Source organism: Pleuronectes platessa, chromosome 6 (assembly GCF_947347685.1).
Source record: "Pleuronectes platessa chromosome 6, fPlePla1.1, whole genome shotgun sequence".
Taxonomy (NCBI): domain Eukaryota; kingdom Metazoa; phylum Chordata; class Actinopteri; order Pleuronectiformes; family Pleuronectidae; genus Pleuronectes; species Pleuronectes platessa.
In genome coordinates this window covers 28,274,017-28,297,185 of record NC_070631.1, presented here as the reverse complement: position 1 = coordinate 28,297,185, position 23,169 = coordinate 28,274,017, and positions in this window count along the sequence as shown.

Genomic DNA, 23,169 nt, shown 5'->3' with positions numbered 1-23,169 from the left:
TGCACACAAAAAACACAAATATTTCAAAAGGTAACTGCATATTATTGCGACACATTTTTCTATGATGGCATTAGTGGGACTGAGACAGCACTGGTATTCTTTTAGGAATATGGTTTAAGGAGTATGAAATCAAACTATTAAACAAATGTATCAGACCATGTAGGGTAAAGTTTATTTTAATTCATGTTAAAAAAGTCAACTTCTGACTCCTCTGATTTGCTCTAATTCTGAAACCCAAGCCCATTAGTTCCAACTAAATGTAAGTTTCTAATAAATATAACATTTGGATTTCCTAAATCCACTGGTCACATTTAGTGTTGCAGTATTTGTGGCAGCATAGTTTATTTACCTGATCTTGAGAATGATCACTTCCCCTGTCGGCGGAGTTGTGGTACTGCAACAGAAATAGATATTCATTCTCGGATGTGGTTTCACAGCATTTGATTGGCTGGATTGGAACACAATCCAGCCAATCAAATAATTCATGAATTAATCCTCAATTACCCAGGAACTATCAGTCTTTAGGTTACATTTTTATTTATTTTTTTTTTTTAAGATTATTTTTTGGCATTTTATGCTTTTATTGATAGAATTAGAGACAGAGTTGAAATGGGGCAGAGAGGGGAGTGACATGCAGAGAACGACCACGGGCTGGAATCGAACCCGGGTCCGCTGCTGGCCGAGGCCCATGGGGGGGACGCCCTACCAACCGAGCTAAGGGCGCCCCCCTTTAGGTTAACATTTACTGCAGATTAGTTAAATAACCTCAGAATTTATGTACGAATGGCAGATAACAAAAGAGCGTACAACAGCCTAAAATGACTTGATTTATATTTAATGTGATATTTTGATCAAACATATCAAAATAAGATATTGATGACAAATGTAACAACTATATTTGAGCTCTATAATATGTATATGTTGTTATCTTATTCATTATGAATTATATAAGATATACAACTTCCCTTTCTGACTTATCAATTTCTATATCAGGATTCACTAGTTGTGAAGCTGTAACAAAATGTCCAAATATAATCATGATAAATGTGGCCTAGAGAAAAAAAAAAAACAGTTCAACAGGCCATCAGCCAGGCTTAAACACATTTAAAAAAAACTGAGCAGAATTTTTAGCATGTCAACTCCAGAACGGCATGGCAGGAAATCAAAATCACAGCTGCTGTGGACTCAAAGTCTGAAAGAAAACAGACTCCTCTATACCAAATGAACGAGGCAGGTTTTACACCAGGCTGGAGAGGCCTGATCTTGTATCTGACATGATGGAGCACAAACAAAGCCACCCAACATACTCATTCCATACTTATTGAATGCTGGGGTGCTTAAACCCACCCCGCTAAGGAAGCTTAGGAGAATAGCTACACATGATGTGGCAATCATCTTCAGTAAAGCAGAGACTTGAGGATCAATTAACAAAGGTTGAATGAAAGGTGGCAGAATCAATGGGAGGAAGATCCACAGGAAAGAACGAAGCTTTTACAAAATTCAATGTACAGTGGGAGAACCTAGACATTCATAAAGAAACAGGAGCGAAGAAACATTAGTATCAAGTCTCAGATTTGGACACAGGACTTAACAGTAATTTGCAAAAAATAGGAAAACACGATACAGGAGAACGTGATTATTGTGGGCAAGAGGAAACAGTTAGTCAGGTCATAGTAAACTATCAAAAATGTATTGAAGTTAATCTGTCTCACTGACTTTATTTACGTTGAAGTTATGCATTTGTATTTTTTCCCCACTGAATTTAAGTCTTCAAAATGTAACTATAATATTCAAATGCTAAAATTCAGATTAAACATATGGGATACCAGGAAAAGCAATCGATAGTCTGTTATCGAACCAAACCTCATGGTGGTTTGATGCCATGGTTGTCGCAAGCATCACCTGACGTCACATGACCACTGCCACCTGACCTGATTGGTCGGAGGTTTGGTTCGAAGCTGGTTCTAAGTGAGCTTTCTTTATCCTCCGATGTGATCTGCCAGTGGCTGCAGGGGTGGAGTAAAAAAACGGACACAGTCGGACACAGTCAGACTAAGTCCATCTCAAATGCTTTTCCTGGTATCCCAGATGTTTAATCTGAATTTTTGCATCAGAATTTTTCCAACTGAATTTAAGCAGTTGATTATTATACTTTGAAAATGTGAATACTATTTTTCAGTGGCAATAAATACAAATGCATAACTAAACAAATTCAGTGCTAGAAATTCAAAGGCTTTAAAATATCTAAATCTGGGACTGATTTACTTCCATAGAAATATGATCATGAACAAATAAAGGCTAATTGTAAAGTTTCATGTCTGTTGGTTTAGGGGAGGAAGTTCTTGGTTATATGGTCACTCTGGGCTGACCCAGACTTCCTCATCCTTTTGTTATTTTAGGCCAGACCTCCAGACTCCCATAGTTTTGGTAAATCTTAGTAGTTAGTTTATTTTCCATTTTGTAAAAAAACTTTATCTTGTGTTTAAACTCAATACTCGGTTGGTGTCCTCATTTTATTTTGTGGCTACAAGGTTGAGCCTGATTTCACATTTTCTGTTAGTGGCCTTAACAACATGCCAAAAAGCTAAGATAATATATGAAACTCAAACCAAGGAATCTCTTTTAATTTCCGTGTCTGTAACAGGGAAGTTCTGTATATAGGTGGTTTAACCATGAACTTGCATATTATATGATCTATGAAAATGCCAAAACATAACCACAGCATAACAAAACAAATAATAATTTATTGCAAAAAAAAGATTCAGTGATTAATAAAAAACCTATTAATTCAGTTTGCACAAGTACCTCATTGTAGAACAGTACATTGACAAATCGTCATTCTACCGTTGACTTGAATTGTCATATTATACTGACTGGAAATTGTCATGAGGACAAATTAAGGCTGTTGTGAGTATGGCATCAACACATGCGTATATGACTCATTTGTCACCAAGACAGCTTTTTGTAAAAAACAAAATAAATTAAATTGATCTAGTGGCCCTATATGAGTTGTTGATTAAACAGTTTAAATAAAAAATAACATTTTGTCCAAAACATGCTTTCTATTCCTAATTTTCCTAATTCCAGGTCATGATCCAGAAAGTGTAGCAACAAGCAAAAGCCACAGTCTTTTACCTTCATAAACATACATTTTTTCATTAAATCATTTCTCTCTGGAGACTAGACTGATGATTGGCAAAGGTTTGTCTAGATTTTGTATAGTGCCTTGTTTTCTGATGATGGTCTAGATGAAGAGTGTTTCCTCCTGACAAACTTTCACACAAATCCTATGAATATTTATGAATCTATTGATAAAGATACATGAAGAAAATATAATGTAGATGACTTTAAAAACCTTGATAGGATTTTTTATATTTTCATAAATATATATTGCCTTTTAGTTCATCAATAATATTAACACTACTTTTCAGAAACCTGTTTTGTGTTCATGAAATGACACAATAACAATGTACAGACATAAAAATAAATAAAATATGAGCAAATATTCGCAGCCTATCAGCTTAGATAACACACACATTTGTTCATAATTCATTTAGGAACCAGGAGTAAATGTGGTTAGAGTCACAGGGAGTTCATTTGAAAATAAAAATCTCTTCGTCCAGAATGAGATAAACAGATGAATTAATAAAATGAATTAATAAGTAAATGAATAAAGACACACTGGTCTTCACAAGGCAGACATCCGGTTGAAGCATGAACATAAATATCCAAACTGATAGTACAATAATGTGTATTAATTTTGTTTTTTATTATTTTATTGGAATTGGGTTAATGAGATTCAATAAATTCCAGTCTGAAATTATCAAATTGCATTACTCTGTTAAATGTTGTTAAATGTCAAATAAAAACCCTTAATGTTTCAATAGACACAAATTGTATGCCCCAACAATGCTTTTATTGTGAAATTGTGATTGTACTATGTAAATATAGAGGGGTTCCCAAATGACAATTGAAATGTAGCTATTGCCCTCTTGTGGCACTTGTACATTACTACAAAATGCAGTGAGGCTGAACCATAACACCATTGACTGAAAATGGACATTTACACTCACATTTACCTTTAGTTATACTAAGGTAATAGTATGAGAAAAAAATGTAATATGCATCATGCTTGTTCTTGGCAGACAGAAAAAAAATGATCAGGATAGGCACAAAAACAAGAAAAAATACAAGCTGTGATCAAACATGGTTCAGCCTAAGTGACAGAATAGTGGTAATCAGACAGGTTTGTCAATAGTGTTGAGAGGTGAGGGAATTATTGAAATGTGTGAATTGTGTGCAGATGTAACACTTGAACACAGGAAAGGACTCAAGTGCAAGACTCTGGAATCAGTTCATAAAAGAGTCTTTACTAAGACTTGCAGTTTGATAGTTGGTCAGATCAGGCAAAGGTATCAAATCAAAGAGGCAAAACGTGAGGCTAAATAACAAAGCTTGGTTACTACAAGTAAATAGGGGAAATCAGGGTGGGCATGTTATCAGTGGAGAGTCCATCCAACCTCTGAATAAAACTGAAATCTAAATTTTTCTCTGAAGTCAGTTTAAGCTTCCTTTCCCACCAATCTGCTGTCTGTATCATATCATCCAGCAGCAAACTAAATTATGCTGCATGTGTCTACAACAATACGCTTGACAAAACTTTAATGTTTTTGTCACAAAGATCACTTTTCCAGACCTTTGTTCACCTGCCCTAGGCCTAATCTTGTATTTTGTATTTATCTGTGCTTTTTCAACATTATAAGCTTTAAACAGTGAACAGAAATAATTGGTGAGAGAGAGAGAGAGAGAGAGGGAGAGAGAAAAATAGAGATAGAGATAAAGATGGAGAGAGAGAGAGAGAGAGGGAGAGAGAGAGAGCACAGCTGCTGTTCAACTCTCATCATCCTGCTGCTGATGGGAAGAAAAACATAATCTCTCAGCGCTCTCCCTCTCTTTCTCATTATGCAGCACACCCTGAGATGTCACAACATCACAGGCATCAACACCCCCCCCCCCCCCCCCCCCCCACACACACACACACATATAGTACAGTACATACATGCATACATCTGTGCATGGGCTGTGGGGGCAGGGGTATCTCAGCTGTTTGGCTTGTCAAAAGCCTGGGAAAGTGGCACGTACCTCCTCATGCTGGCCTTGACTCCGTAGTCCAGCCGGATCACTGTTTCCACTCAGCCCTAACTCATGTCTGTGTGAAACCTGAAACCATGATTCTGATCATATTTGAGAGATGACTGTGCTGGGACACCAGGGCACCACCCGAGGTCTTAAACAAACATTTGGACTCAAACATATGAGCTTTTATTTTCCAGTGATTCATGGGAAGTCATGCGAGTGTGTAATTTTATAGTATATTCAAGAACTACTTTTTAAATCACACAATCCATGTCATTCTAAAGAGGAAGTCCACACTGAATTATATATTTATGATACAAAGTTTAATTTGTATAGTACTATTCTTAACAAATGTAAAAAAAAAAAAAATCACCAAAGGAAATAATTATTTAATCAAATTAGTTAAATGAAATAAAAATGTCATACTAAGATGATTGTTTGTTTTTTTCTTTTGGTTTAAAGAATGGATTTAAAAGGACACGTTGGTGCAGGTGAGAGAAAGATCATGTCTCCTTTTTTCCCTGTAACTCTTTTTATAATTCAGGACGCACTGATCCCACAATAATTGGGACATGGTGTGATCAATTTGCTCACAGGCACTTTTCTGTTTCCCTTTTCTCATCTTCTGGGAATTTCTATCTATCTATAACAAATTTCTAACAATATTTCAATCAGGAGAGACTTCAATTCAAGGTTTTAACATTTATTGACATGCGCATGTTAGACCTCAGGATTAGAAGGGGGTGGAGCAGAACGTAGTAAGAATTCCCCACCAAAAGAAAAAGAAGGGAAAGAAAGTGAAGATGAGTGGATGACATTGAAGGAGAAGAGCAATTGATAAATGATTCTTACCTCGTAAATGTAGTATTTTAGGCAATGTTAGAATAAAGAATTTAGCTATTGTTAGAATGCAGGTGCAGACCAAGTGCTAAAAATAATTTTTAACGAGATAAAGGTCCTGGGACAAAACGACATAAAGATCATAATCAAAATAAATTGAGGTGAACAGAGATTCAAATAAGTGTTGGCAAACAGAATATATGGTGCATGAGTGATATTGGGTCAAAATGTAGAACACAACAAAAGGTAAAAAAAACCCAAAATAAAATGAACTTTTCTTCGAACGAACAAAAATAGGGTCCAAGGACCACAATTAAATAAAATGCTGAGTGCGAGATCTAGAGTAGAACTTAATGAAAGGTCAGCAAAGGACTGAACTTAAATTAAAGGTCATTTGACCAAACGGAAATTAAGGTCAGAGGACCAAATTATATAAAATGCCAACAGAAATTATAAAATGGTATAGTGACCGAACAGAATTTAAAGTCAGCTGGATGAACAGAATATTAGTCAAATACAGTGTGAAATGAGTGTGGGGGATTGACCAAATATGAAGTTCTGAAAAACGTGAATATTGAAATTGGAAAAGTTGCTTATATTACTAGCACAACCAAAACAGTGAGTGATATGTTGAAATGTGAAATGTTTGATTTGCATGGACAGTGTCGATGGCGAATATAGGAGGTAAAGGGAGAACTAATTCATAAAGCAAATTATAATACTGCATCGCGGAGTGTAGGCTATTTCTAAGAACTGAAGGCATCCTGTGCAGGACAGAGATTGTAATAGGCTGTCTGCAGTCTGGACAAGGAGGATAAACTTAAGAGATCCCTTTTAATGATACTTTAACTGCTGGATTGGACTATAAACCGAGTAAAGAAGGGTCATGACATCTTGCGTATAACTGAGTCCCTGCTACTAGTCCATAAACATAGGAGATTTTTTGTCCATACAATAACAAATGTAGGCAGAGACTGGGTTTATGTGACTGGGTTTTAAGAGGTATAAATAGAAGCACAAAACAATGCAAATGTAGTCCAGGCAAAATCATAGGTTTTTTAGAGTAGAAACTGCTAATCTATTCCTCATGCAAACCCTGGCTGATTCCAAATATTTAATCAGAGGGTCTTGATTTAGTAAAGTACTGTGGAAAGGAGGAACTTGGATCTATAGGGGGCAGGTTTCTCGACAGATGCGTTGAAATGTCTGGAAATTAAAGAGGGAGAGAAAATCAGCTAGAAATTTGTAATTGCACGTGACTCGCTGAAATAATGAAGTTGTATCAATGAAATGTAAAAAAGTTGTGAGTGATGCTGACCACATGATGCTTCTCATGAACGGCATTATGTCCTCACATGATGAGCGGTCCTTATTAATGATATTGACTACAGCTTTGTTGTCGCTAAGGACAACGAGCATTTCATTTCCGGGGCTGGCCCCAGACAAAGCATGCCGCGCGATGGGATGGATATCGAAGTCGAACAGAGCCAGTTGCAACTTGGGAAGGAGGGGGCCAGCAGCTTGTGAGCCACTGTCTTTGAAACTAACAGATGGCACAGCATCTGTGTATTTGCTTTATTAGTGACATCACTGCTGTCCCAAAGAATCGCTCTTCACCGCCACCTCACTAACAAAAACTTCAATGTCAGCTTCAGAAAGTGTTACTTCCTCTTTTCATCGCTTGATGCCGTGACTCTGTCGTGACTCACCGTGGAAACCCATTGGTCAGCTGGATAAGTTAATATTCATCAGTTGCTTTGCATTGAACATTTATGTTTAAATATGGGCGTGTAGTCCGGCTATAGGGTGCCCTCTGTAGCCCGGCTTGTACATGTCCTCTTCTACATCCTCGGAAAAACAGCAATATAAATTTTGACGCATAGTTTGAAACAGTTACTGACCATGTAACTGTTTCAAACGATGCGTCAAAATTAGTATTTCACCAAATCGGACTGTCATGATTGCAGTGGGTGCTGCCCCCGTCATGGCAACAACATTCATAGAATAACTTCCTATTTGACAATTTGCACAAATGGTAAATGGTCTGTATTTATATAGCTCTTTTTTTATCTTGTTGACCACTCGAAGCATTCACACACACATTCATACAGTGTATTTATGGGCAGAACTTTATCTATGAGGTGCAATTCGGGGTTCAGCATCTTGCCCAAGGATGACGTCCTAACCCCTCAGCCACAGCCACCCCAACAACTTGTATTTTGTTGCTGCAGTGCCTTGTACTGAGCAGGAAAGCTTTCATTACAAAAAGTTGTGACCCAGGATCTGAAGGTTGTGTCGATTGCTTAACAGAATCAAAATAGCCGACGGGTGAAAAAAATAACACCTGTCAAGAGAATCATTCAAACTTATATAAAAGACCCCACATGTGAACAATAGTAAATAAAAGTCTGCATAATTTTCCGAAAAACATTGAATGTGAAATCTTCATTGCAGATACACCAGAACGTTTTCTTTTTTTTGTTATGTTCTTTATTTATTTGACAGTTGTATACAAAAACTTACATCAGCCCAAGGGCAATTTTCTTTCTTCTGCTGTCAACCTTTTTCAAAATTGGGTACAAGAACGTTTTCTAACTTCACCCTGCACCATAGACTGTTTATAAAAAGGTCTACACACAAACAATAAAAATAAAAAGCTCTTTGTGGAGGACTAACTAATGACAAAAAATAATTCTGAAGAAGCTCCACAGCATCAACACTGGCCAAGAGAACAAAATATGTAAAACTACAGGTTTGCAGGTAAACTATAGTACACTGCACTAGTGATATCATCATTTCAGAACATATCCCTTGATGGTCTAACTCCATCTTGCTGCAAATAACCATAAAAGTGAGCAATGGAGTTTTAATAATTATTAGCCTACACAGAGATTGTAGTATTTTTCAACCTGAAACAATAAACAATACTAGGCAGTGTCAAGGTATATATCAACTTTGACCGATTGTGAAGGATGGTGATAAGGTAAGGATCCCATATATGAATATGTGGCACAAGCAGTCACTTCTCTCCTAATAATTTGTGGTGCAAATTTCAAACAATTAATATTTTGCATGTACATACATAGGGGTTTGGATAAGTAAAACCTTGATTGTGATCAGAAAAATCATACAATCAGTGCAAAAGCAAACATATGGATGTGTTGACCGATTGAGGAATCCTGAAAAACACCTGTATAAAGAGCATCACAGAGATTTTTAATCTTGTTATGCACTATACAGACAATGGTACAGCTCTTGTAGAATGATGCGTTAACAAAATAAGCTTTTTGGTGTCTGGTCTGGTTTGATTTAAAATTTTTGTTCAACGAAATTCAGAGGCCCCTCTGCATGATGAGATAGCCAAGACCCAGAGACAGTATACTTAACCCAATCTACGGGTGTGATATAAAGCTAAAATCTTTATCTGTTTGTGTCCCAAAAATATCGCTATTCACAACAAATGTTAGAAGTTGTTTCCATTTACAATAAAGAGGTATTTACAAATCTTTTCCATTTTATACCACTGATTCCAAAGCATGATAGTCTCTAAATTACGACCTTATTGCTCTGCTCTGGCTAATCCTGGCACAAATGTGCTGAAAAAAACTTTTACTAGTCCATGAGTTATTTTAACACTAAATCTTTAAGGCCTGTTTTATGCCTTGCTATCGCCTCACTTGTTATTGCCACTTCCGCTCTTCTTTTCAGAGTTAATTCTTATATTTCCATGCTTAAACTAAGAATTTCCTTAATAATTTGTATGGTTTTTCTGCGTTTTTTGTTAAATTTCAATCTTTGTTTGAGTGTGTTTCTGTTTTTAAAATAATTTTTTTGCTAGTACTACCGACCATTTTCCTCTGTGGTGATACTTTCATCAGACTGTTTTATGTGTGTTCGTAATGCTTTCTTTTAATGTGTCAATTACAATGCTGCTCACAAACCTCCACCTGTTTGATAAAAGTGGAGGTTACACAAAGCAGCATTAGCTTGCACTGTAACTGCTCCCTTCGCTCAGAAATGTGATATTGCAGATGCTCCATATCAGTCTCCCTGCTCAGTATTCAAAGAATTTACTCTCTTGTTTCAGCTGTGAAGAAAAGCTTTCATCGAAATATACTGGATGTAGAATGATGTAATTTTGCATGATACATTTTGGAAACACAAAGTACTATGATGCGACAGGGTCATCACTGTAGATAGGGGTGAAAAGAATTTCCATTGTTTTCTCCATTTTCTCCTCATGTACAATAACCCCTAAATTAATTTTGTCCTTTTTTAAAATTGAGTCACCTAGCCCTGGTAATCCTGTTTCTTGAAATCTCTCACAGTCCTGCTAGGATACTGATTATCATAAAGGCTTGTGATCTTCAAAAATTAAATTTACCTCCCAGGTCTGGAGGTTTTTCATCCCAGGTGGATACCATGGATACCTCTGGTGGAGCCACAATGGAGGGTGGGGTCGCACCATCTCTGATATAAGGCTTTTGTAATCCTGAGCAGTGCTGTACAACAAATCCTGCTGTAATTGCCTTTCTTCCCAAAGGCAGGTCAGTTAGAGCTAAGATATTCACCACTCTCATGGCAGCTCACAAGGACAAAGCAGGAGATTTATTATATGCAGATACTCGCACATGCTGAATATCTTTAGAGCAGGTGATTTTGAAAATCTCTGTATGTTCTGACAATACATTCTGAGCACAGCTGTGTGGTATAGTAAAGTTTATGAATAAGCTGCAACTGAAAACAGATATGACTAATAGGTGTGATTTGTTGTAGCTATAGTCTTTGTTGCTTTGTAATACATATTTGAACCTAGTTATTTACATGAACATACATCCAGCATACAACACCATTTGATTTGTTAATTTCACATAAACACATCTATTTTCATATATAGATTACAGATGCCCACTTGAAAAATGTGTTCATATTTCTTCCTCCTTACAAATACAATATCATCACAATTTGAAGTGATGGGAACCATTTCCAATAATCAGAACCATGCATCAATACAACTTGAGGACATCCCAAAATCCACAAATGTCTGTTTCCTCAGATCATCCAACTATCTGTCTATTCTTCAATCTATTTACTGGACAACAGTTGTTCTGTTTTCTGAAATGTTTTCGTTGACAACCTGATCCTACCACCCTACCACTCACCAAAAGAAAATAATATTGGGGCATGATAAATGTTTAATAAAACATACCAGAGCTACACCTGGAATAGCCTCTGGAATATTTATTCTTCTCATTCAATCTCATCATAATAATCCTTCTTTACTATTACAAAGTTAATAATCATTATCACACATGCCCTATTTGGATGCATTTTCATATAGAATAAAATTGTCCATGTGATACAAAACTATATTCCTCTATGTAAAAGCCATATACTGTGCAGATAAGTGTTTTACAGCGCTTGCAATGTTTTTATTCCAGATCATGCTGGACTTGTATTTGTGTCTGCAGAATGGTAAAGTGACTGCAAACTAATGGACAGAAGAAGAAATTATAAATTGCCATTTTGCAGCGATGTGATGACATGAGCGAGGGCGAGATGAGGTGGGAGGTTGTCCTCCATTATAAACCCAGCAGAAGTTGCTTAAAAATCCTCTGTGTGCATTTTGCAGCGTTGCAAACCAACGTTCACATTCTTATGCCCCTCTATTGTAGCAGTTAAATCTGGAGCATCCACAATTCACTCCCTGATGGCTGAAGCCTGCTTACACATGTACATCACATAGTCAGGCCTTTACTGATCTCGCCAAAAAAACTGAGAGTCTCAAGCCCCAGCGCTTCACTATCACATTGAATAGGGGACTTATAAGCACAGGCAGTATGTGTGTGTGTGTGTGTGTGTGTGTGTGTGTGTGTTCGTGTGTGTGTGTGTGTGTGTGTGCACACACCACAAGGGAAATTAACTACTATATTAAAAAACAAAATAAAGACTTGAGGTTGAAAAGGAAACATATTGGTGGAGCAATCAGCAAAGTTTGACTCAAAAGAACAATCATGGTATTTCCAGTATCCCCTCAATAATGGAGTTTACTCTGGTATTGCTGAAGAGTTATTTTTAATTGATGGGTAAAGATATAGAAGAAGAAGTTGTGATGGAGTTGGAGATGTAGTTTTTTTTTTCGGGATAATGTTGGGATGCAACTATATTTCTAAACCCTTAACATGTTCCCATCAGGAAAGCATTTGTTTGTGTATTGTACATATATAATTTAATAAAAAAATATAACACTTGGGACACTATTTGATCAATAGCTGTCTGTCCCTGATGATCTATATAACTCTTTATCCACTCTAAATGGACTACATTTCTAAAAAATATTTTTTTCTAGTATCTTGTTTTACATTTCAAGTCACATTTTCAGATTGCTCTTCTATACATACTGCTTTTTCTATCACACATGGCATTACAGTCTCCATTGGGAAGACAAGTCTCCATAATGTTACTGTGTTAACAGATTTAGGTCCCCAAAACATGAATAGTAACTGAAAATTGCACTGATACAAGCTAGGTACTCTGCTTATCTAACAAAAGTCAGATTTAGCATTTTATTGCATATTTTTACATTTCACATTTTGTTAGTTGATGAGGTGAATTAGATTTAATTTAAAAATAGCTTTTTGACTTAGGTAAGACTTTTAGTTTTATTTAAATCATATATTTACAGCACCAAGGTAAAAATAAAATAAAATTCCTCCTATATTTGTTTTTATAGCGATTCGTTTTTAAGATAGATGTTGGAGTCAAAAGAGGGCAGCCCGCATCCGCCTCTGCCACGATGACATCTACTTCCTCCCCCGCAACATGGTCCACCAGTTCCAGATCGTATCTGCTGTCTGCAGCCTGGGATGGCACATCCTTCAAGGCATTACCATCACAGAGAGGAATAAGAGGAGGATGAGGAGGAGGTGGAGGAAAAGGAGGATGAGAGGCAAAGTTAATTGAAGGGACAGAATTGGTGGAGCTGGGGATTGTACCCTTAACTCTGGTTATTGGACGACCCTGTCAACCTCCTGAGCCACAAGCAAAGTCCAAACAACCATTTGCCTGTGCTTTGATTTGCTCAGTGTCCATTTAATATGAAAGCAGTATAATAAGAAAAGGTTGTCTTGGACAATGCTCGACTGGAGTCTCTTTCTCTAGATTCTGTCCTTATTTTGAACTGGAAAGGTTTAATTTTTGGTGAACATAAGGGTCATGACAGACATTTTAAATAACTTAGATTAATATCAAGGTGACAGAATAGTGAAATTGAAAAAGGTGAGTGGAATATGGCTGCAGTACAGGTTTTTCATTTGGGTGTGTCACATTTCATTTCTGCAGGGGCCTGAAGGATAGATAAATATGAATAATAACAATTTTGCAATTTAATGATGCTATTTTACGGCGCCACAGTGGCACATGGCTCATGAATGCATAAAGAGGCTGACTCCAGCTGTGTCATCTAACTCAATGGTTTGTAGGGGGTGGGGGTAAGCTTTGAAATATTAGGTTGTTAGACAGAACTTTCTGGAGCTCAGGACAAAGATCCAAAGGAGTGCAAACTCTATGATTGTGAAGCAATGATGGCAGTAGATCACTGTGTTGTGAAAACATCTTACAACTGTGTTGGGACCTAGTATTTGTGAACTATAGTTGGGCCTATATGTCTAACCAAAGCATGAAGCCCCATTGTTCTGCAGACAAAGGAGAGCTTCCAGAACTCAGTCTCCCAGTGTGCTTCAACTTCACACCTAGGTATAAAAACTGCAGCTGGACACAACTTTTAACCACCTTTGGTCACTCTGGGCCCCATGGCCCATGAGGTCACCAGGCCAATATAAACCCAGTTCCCTCTCTCTTCTTCCTCTTTCTAGTCACTTCTCCTGGAGGTTGGGTGTAGCTCTCCAGCTCACCCAGCCAGGAAAACTTCCTCCCTACCCAAGCTCTACCAATCTCCAAGCAGGCCTGCCTGGAGCAGACTGCTGAAACTTTCCAAAAGGCAGCTACGCAAGAGCCTGCCTAAGAACCTCAGCATGAGCTGCATCAACAAAAGTCTTAACAGCAGAACCACAACAACAGGAGCCACAAACTAGCAAGACAACTTCACTGGATTTCAAACATAAACCAGAAGTTGAAGTTGATCTGATGAAATCCCTACGACAAGTTCATCAGAGGAAAATTGTAAATAGTGGCGAAAATGGCCACCAAATCTAAAATGGTGAGCTTCCTGTTTGGTCTAGCATATCTATCCAAGAGACTTATTTCTTTGTCATGAAAAAACACATGTCCCTAACGATTTTTGTAGATGAAGACCAATCGTTGTGCCGGGGCTGCCACGCCCATACCTTAAAACCATCTGAATGTCTGCAGAGGGGGGCTGTTGCTACACACATGTAGTTTGAGGGAGATGGACCCATGAACACGGAAGTTACAGCGATTTCGTTTGTCATGGCGAGCTGATGAACTTTAATGCCACGATATTAATAAATAGAAATACATCCAAGTGTAAGACGTTCCAAAAACAAGACATTTCCTTTTGCCACCAGGGGGCGCTGTGATTTTAAGTCACGATTTCTGTATAGATATCTTCAAGTCGCGACACCTGTCTTATGTGTCTAGTTTGGACTCGATTAGACCAAATATTTTCAAGATACAGAAGCTCGTGTTTTGATGGTGTTTAATCAAAGTTTGACGCAACGCCAAGGTCACACGGTTTGACGAAAAGTTGAAATTTTGATAATTTTCGATCTCCATCTTGTTGTGATGATACTCATTTAAATTTTAAATTGATCTGATGAAAGCCCTACGACAAGAACATCACAGTAAAAGCGTGGAATATGGCCAAAATGGCCACTATATACAAAATGGAGCGCTTCCTGTTAATTTTTTCATAATGCTCCTTGAGGCTTTTTTCTATGATTAGTCACGATACACCATTGTTTCAATTTTGGTGAAAATCGGTAATGTGGAAACCTAGGGGCTGGGTTCCAGCCGGGGTAAAGTGAGACACAAGACCACTTTTTTTAAAACAATCATATTTTCCCTGCCCTTTATCCTGAAGACATTCTGATCATTTCCATTGCTAGAAAACATCCTGAATTAATGGGAAATGTGTACATTTTACTTATATATCATTTTAGCTCGCCTAGAGGGGAGCAAATGTAAAAAATGTCCGACATTACCCCGCTCTCCCCTACACACATGTAGTTTGAGGGAGATGGACCAATGACCACGGAAATTACAGCGATTTCGTGTGTGCAAACTTTATAAACTTTTGAGCACGTTGAAGCCCTCAAAAAGCCCATTCACTACGCTCAGAATAATCCTTACAATTTTAATAGGGCCTCCCACCGATTTCGGTGCTCGGGCCCTAATAATAATAAGAATAAGAATAATCCTTTCAATTTCAATAGGGCCTCCCACCGTTTCGGTGCTCGGGCCCTAATAACTAGGGCTACGTTGTAGCACTTGCGGGCAAGAGCACCCGCACGTTGAAGCCTGTAGCGGTCGGTGGAGAGAGCGATCGATGACCAAGTGCACGTCTCCGCGTTGCATGCGTTTTGCGCAGTGCGGCAAGATAAATGCTTCACAACCAACGCGATGTCAATCCTTGCCTACTAATTGCTCATTAAGGTCTACGCTATCAATTTCACATCAAACTGAATATTGTATGTAAATCGAATGATAGTTGTAAAACAAAGCTTACTTCCTGTTGCCAATAGGTGGTGCCATCACTATTATTATGCACAGACATTTAGATCTGTTCAAGTAGGCGCTCTGATATAGCGTGAGCAATTTTGTGTCAATTGAAAAATATTAACACAACTTAATTTTCACACTGATCAGTAGGTGGCGCAATGACCCTGAACTAAATTCATATATGGAACTGTTCAGATCAGGATTGTGATCATAGGTCAATAGTTTGGAGTCGGGTAGATAAAGGAGTGTGGATTAACAAAGTACTTCCTGTTTCATGGCAAATCAGTAGGTGGCGCTTTTGAGCTGTGTATTGTAAAGCAGCCAGGAGCAGTTCATCAAAGTATAAAACATGTCACTTCCTGTAGCCACCAGGGGGCGCTGTGATTTCAAGTCATAATTTCTGTGTAGATGACATCAAGCTGCGACTCTTTTCTTACATGTCTAGTTTGGACTCGATTGTACAATGTATGTCCGAGATACAGAACCTCGTGCTTTAATGGCGTGTAATCAAACTTTGACGCCACACCACGGTCACACCGTGCGACGAAAAATCTATCTTTTAATAACTTTTTATCTCCATCTTGTTGTGATGACACTGATCCCAATTTGAGGTTGATCTGATGAAAGTATATCAAAGTAAAATGTGGAATATGGCCAAAATGGCCACTAAATGCAAATGCACACCATTTATTGTTGTCACGCTTTAGTTATAATAATCACAATACCAGGATTTTAGTGTCTAGTCCAGACATGGGCAAAGTCCGGCCCGCCGAACTATTCCATATATTAAAAAAAAATATATATAAAAAAAATTAGCAGTAAACAATTTAGTAGCACTTGAATGGCACTTACTTATAGCACTTTGTAGTTTTGCTTTATTTTTTAAGAAATTGTACTTTCTTGCTTCTTGTGGTTCTGGGTTTGTACCCTCGGGGTTGAATGCACTTATTGTAAGACGCTTTGGATAAAAGCCTCCGCCAAATTAAATTTGACCGGGAGTGTGGTGTATAGGGCTGGAAAGGGCACATGATCTCCCTTCACTTTTTCGCTTTGCCCTGTGAGCCCTCTGTAAAATGAGCGGATCAAGGAAGCGAAAAGTGGACAATAAGTGGAGACTGTTTAACGCGGAGTGGACAACAAAATACTTTGTCACTGAAATCCAATCGAAAGCTGTATGCGTGATATGCCGAGAGTACAACATCAGCCGTCACTTTGCTACGAAGCATGCTAATTACGCTAGCAAGCAGTCAACGCAAGAACGGGCAGCTACAGCTCAGAGGTTGGCTGAGTATTTGTTAAATTGCCTTGCAAATAAATGCTTTGCTACTTGTTAAAGGCCAAATCCTTTCATGTAATGATTTTTCCATGTAATTTATATTAGTTCACAAAAATACTCCACCCATCTGTTCCTGGACCGGCCCCTCTGTCAAAATTTAGAACCCATTGTGGCCCGCAAGTCAAAAAGTTTGCCCACCCCTGGTCTAGTCAGATAAGGTGGGGAGGAGGCAGTGGCAGATTTAGTAATTTAGGGGTCACAGGCACGTGGCTCTCTGCATCTGTTGTTCCCCACCTTTTTCTTCCATCCTTATCTAAGAAAGCCCTACTTGTAATTTCTTCCCAACCCAACAAAACAAAACAAAACATATTGACATTATCAAATAAACAGTCGAATCGGATTTTCATTAACAATATGATCTCTGTACAATAAGAATGTTCTGTATGGTCCATTCACATGGAAGATCTGTCTTCTTTGGTTTTCGTGCAGGATCTCTGATAGAAATTAATGATGGGCCTCTGTCTTATATTTTTTTTTACTAAAGTGAGAAGATATGAAAGATACATGATAATATGAGTTCAATTATGTGGTGACAGAAATAATTAAAACAATATACTGTTGATGATTACCATTTCTCTTAGTCCCTGTCTTTCTCAACCTCTCCTCCTTTGTCCCCATATTTCTCCTACTCACTTACTTTGTCTGTTTTCTCTTTCTCCTCCTTGAATGTTTATCTTTTTTTTTATACTCCATTCCTGATTTGCATGTTATGTAATTTTGGATAAATTCTTTACCTAAACTGGTCCTCACTCATCACTCACTCATCGTCATCCGCTTATCCGGGGTCGGGTCGCGGGGGGAGCAGCTCAAGCAGGGGGCCCCAGACTTCCCTTTCCCGGGCCACATTGACCAGCTCTGACGGGGGGATCCCGAGGCGTTCCCAGGCCAGTGTTGAGATATAATCTCTCCACCTAGTCCTGGGTCTTCCCCGAGGTCTCCTCCCCACTGGACGTGCCTGAAAAACCTCCCAAGGGAGGCGCCCAGTGGGCATCCTTACCAGATGCCCGAACCACCTCAGCTGACTCCTTTCTAAGTAAAGGAGCAGCGGCTCTAATCCGAGTTCCTCACGGATGACTGAGCTTCTCACCCTATCCCTAAGGGAGAGGCCAGCCACCCTTCTGAGAAAACTCATCTCGGCCGCTTGTACCTGCGATCTCGTCCTTTCGGTCATCACCCAGCCCTCATGACCATAGGTGAGGATAGGAACGAAGATCGACCGGTAGATCGAGATCTTTGCCTTGCGGCTCAGCTCTCTTTTCGTTACAACGGTGCGGTAAAGCGAACGCAATACCGCCCCCGCTGCTCCGATTCTCCGGCCAATCTCACGCTCCATAGTACCCTCACTCGCGAACAAGACCCCGAGGTACTTGAACTCCTTCACTTGGGCTAAGGACTCATTTCCTACCCGGAGTAAGCAATCCATCGGTTTCCTGCTAAGAGTCATGGCCTCTTAGCAGGCCAGCCGATCCAGTGAGTGCTGAAGGTCAGAAGCCGATGATCCAATGAGGACCACATCATCCGCAAAAAGCAGTGACGAGATCCTCAGACCACCGAACTGCAACCCCTCCCCACCACGACTACGCCTCGATATCCTGTCCATGTATATCACAAACAGGATTGGTGACAAGGCGCAGCCCTGGCGGAGACCAGCACCCACTGAGAACGAAACTGACTGGCTGCCGAGGACCCGAACACAGCTCTCGCTTTGGGAGTACAGAGATTGGATGGCCCTGAGGAGAGACCCCCTTACCCCATACTCCCGCAGCACCTCCCACAGTTTCTCCCGGGGGACCCGGTCATACGCCTTCTCCAGATCCACAAAACACAAGTGGACCGGATGGGCATACTCCCAGGCCCCCTCCAGGATCCTTGCGAGAGTGAAGAGCTGGTCCGTAGTTCCACGTCCGGGGCGAAAACCGCATTGTTCCTCTTCAATCTGAGGTTCGACGATCGGCCGAACCCTCCTTTCCAGCACCTTGGAGTAGACTTTACCAGGGAGGCTGAGAAGTGTGATACCCCGATAATTGGTACACACTCTCTGGTCCCCCTTTTTGAACAGGGGAACCACCACCCCGGTTTGCCACTCCTTTGGCACTGTACCGGACTCCCACGCGATGTTGAATAGGCGTGTCAACCATGACAGCCCCTCAACACCCAGAGCCTTTAGCATTTCTGGCTGGATCTCATCAATCCCTGGGGCTTTGCCACTGCGGAGATGTTTGACTACCTCAGTGACCTCCACCAGGGAAATTGACGACGAAACACCATCAACCTCGAGCTCTGCCTCCAACATAGAGGGCGTGTTATTCGGATTCAGGAGTTCCTCAAAGTGTTCCTTCCAACGTCCGACGACCTCCTCAGTTGAGGTCAACAGAGTCCCATCCTTACTGTACACAGCTTGGATGGTTCCCCGTTTCCCCCTCCTGAGGTGCCGGATAGTCTTCCAGAAACACTTTGGTGCCGACCGAAAGTCCTTCTCCATGGCCTCTCCGAACTTCTCCCACACCCGCTGCTTAGCCTCCGACACGGCAGCAGCTGCAGCCCTTCGGGCCTGTCGGTACCCTGCAACCGAGTCCGGAGTCCTCCAGGATATCATATCCCGGAAGGCCTCCTTCTTCAATCGGACGGCTTCCCTGACCACCGGTGTCCACCACGGTGTCCGAGGGTTACCGCCCCTTGAGGAGCCTAAGACCCTGAGGCCACAGCTAGCCACCGCAGCTTCAGCAATGGAGGCTTTGAACACCGCCCACTCTGGCTCAATGCCCCCAACCTCCACAGGAATGCCAGAAAAACTCCGCCGGAGGTGTGAGTTGAAGATACCTAGGACGGGGGCCTCCTCCAGACGTTCCCAGTTCACCCGCACTACTCGTTTGGGCTTACCAGGTCTATCCGGAAATTTCCCCCATTCCCTGATCCAACTCACAACCAGATGGTGGTCGGTTGACAGTTCCGCCCCTCTCTTTACCCGAGTGTCCAAAACATGCGGCCTCAGATCAGATGACACAATCACAAAATCGATCATTGATCTTCGGCCTAGGGTACTCTGGTACCAGGTACACTTATGAGCACCCTTATGTTCGAACATGGTGTTTGTTATGGATAATCCATGACTAGCACAGAAGTCCAATAACAAACGACCGCTCGGGTTTAGATCAGGGAGGCCGTTCCTCCCCACCACGCCTCTCCAGGTGTCTCCATCGTTGCCCACGTGGGCGTTGAAGTCACCCAGCAGAACTACGGAGTCCCCTACTGGAGCCCCATACAGGACTCCATTCAGGGTCTCCAAGAAGGCTGAGTACTCTGAGCTGCTGTTTGGTGCATACGCACAAACAACAGTCAGAGTTTTCCCCCCTACAACCCTTAGGTGCAGGGAGGCGACCCTCTCGTCTACCGGGGTAAACTCCAACACCGCGGCGCTCAGCCGGGGATTTATGAGTATCCCCACACCCGCCCGGCGCCTCACGCCCTCGGCAACTCTGGAGAAGAATAGAGTCCAACCCTTATCCAGGAGTACGGTACCAGAGCTGAGACTGTGCGTGGAGGTAAGCCCCACCAGATCTAACTGATAGCGCTCCACCTCCCTCACAAGCTCTGGTTCCTTTGCCCACAGCGAGGTGACGTTCCACGTCCCCAGAGCCAGCTTCTGCCGCCCGGGTCTGGTCCGTCGAGACCCCTGACCTTCGCTGCCACCCATGTGGCTGCGCACCCGACCCCAACGGGTCTTCCCACAGGTGGTGGGCCCATGGGATGAAGCCTAAACTGGTCCTCTCTGCACTATTGAGCAACGCTCTTAGTCTCTCAGCTCCTTGGGCCAGAGTAATCGGTCATGTTCAAGTAAGCCTACAAGACATTGGTTAGTGAATCAAATTTTATTTGTATAGCCCATATTCACAAATCACAATTTGTCTCATAGGGCTTTAACATGGTGTGACATCCTCTGTCCTTAACCCTCAACATGAATAAGGAAAAACTACTAAAAACCCCTTTAACAGGGTAAAAATACGTAGAAACCTCAGAGAGAGCCACATGTGAGGGATCCCTCTCCCAGGACGGACAGAAGTGCAATAGATGCCACGTGTAGGAAAACATCGTCAGGATAAAGATTTTAGCAGCAATGATGAGGGTAAACATTTTGAAGGATAACTTCAATACTATATGTCAAGCAGTCCTGCTGCAATCATAGTCCATGGTCAGCAGCCAGCAAGATCATGATCCACCATCAAGATCGGATGCCACTATAGTCCACAGTCATTGTCCACTGCTGCCAGTTAGGATCCATCATCAGCTGCCACCTCGGTCGTGGTCCACGACCATTATCTGACGCGAAACGCGACAAAGGATCCGCCATTCCCACTACGATCAGCCGGCACGGCATAGAATCCACCACACTGGATCCATCACCGTGGCCATCCATATATATAAACAATTTATTAAATGCCCGACCAGAGAGGAGGACATTCTGGATCACTGTTACACCAAAGCAAGCAGTGCTTATCACGCCGTCTCCCGGGCTGCACTGGGACTCTCGGACAATGTCATGGTCCATTTGATTCCTGCATACAGGCAGAAATTAAAACTCTGTAAACCTGTTGTGAGGACTTCAAAGCAGTGGACCAGTGAAGCTGTGGAGGATCTTCAGGCGTGCTTTGACTGTAAAGATTGGGATGTGTTCAGGACCGCTACTAATAGTCTGGATGAGTACAGAGAGGCTGTGACTTCTTATATCAGCTTCTGTGAGGACAGCTGTGTTCCATCACGCACCAGGGTGATTTACAATAATGACAAACCCTGGTTCACAGCCAAACTCAAAAAGTTAAGGTTGGAGATGGAAGAGGCGTTCAGGAGTGGAGTCAGAATCAGGTTTATGGAGTCAAAATACAGGTTTAGCAAGGAGATGAGAGAAGCTAAACATCTGTAGGGGATTTTTTACATTTGGTCCCCTGTAGGCGAGCTTAAATGATATATCAGTAAAATGTACACATTTCCAATTAATTCAGGATGTTTTCTAGCAATGGAAATGATCAGAATGTCTTCAGGAAAAAAGGGCAGTGAAAATATGATTGTTTTAAAAAAAGTGGTCTTGTGTCCCACTTTACCCCAGCTACGGGGTAAAGTGGTCCACTTACTTTTTCCACTTTAAAACTACCATAACAACACATGTTGACACATCCTGACAACCACACATTCCAAAACTAATATTGGACTAGTAACAGAATCATGGGGATTGGTCAATTAAGCACATTTATGATTATTATGATTCATGTGATCTCTTGCACACCCTAGCTTACCTGCACAGGGACAGGGATATTGTTTTTCTCTGCGTATTCAAATGCCAGTTCACGGCACTTAACTGGAGCAAGGCCATGGAACTGGTCAGCTAGTTGTTTCAAGTGTTTGACAAGCTCCTCCTCCATCTCATCTGTGAATATTCTCTTTGCCTCAGCTACTGCACCCCAGGCTACTGATTTTACTTTCACTTTCTCTTTTTTCTTTATGAATCTTTTGAGGGTTGTCTTGTCAATATTTCTATCCCTTCCAGCTTTTCTGAAGGACTTCTTTCCTTGCATGACCTCAGCGGCTGCACTCTCCATCTCTGTGAGGGGTGTTTGGCCTCATGTTGTCTTCCTGGTGTATAGTTTCTTGACATGATGGCTTCTCTACAGTCCCTGACAAAAGTATTGTCGCTTGGGTACAAGTTGACCTTAAGTGGCCCTTTAATATATTTGTAATCATTTTTTTTTTACAAGAAATGGCTAATTTCTTTTTAAGTAATGTTTTGGTGCCAAACAAAACTGCTGAAAAGCATTCTAACGTTCACAGCTTGGTAAAACCCACTGAGTCAGTTTTTGCAAAGACAAAAGTCTTGTCGCCTTGTCATAATATGCACCCAATCCTAGATTACAGCCTCACCTGTGATCAATAATTGATCAATCAATTAGTGGGTGTGTATAAAAAGAACCCAAGCACACCAGACCTTCACATCAACTGCAACTTGACCTCTGACAACATGCCTAAGATTCACCCTGAGACCAAAGCGTTGATTATCAAGAGGCTGAAGACCAGATCCACTGCTGAGGTGGCAGAAACCTTCAATGTGTCTCAGCATCAAGTAGAAAGAATAAGAAAAAGATTTGAAGAGACTGGAGATGTTTTTGACA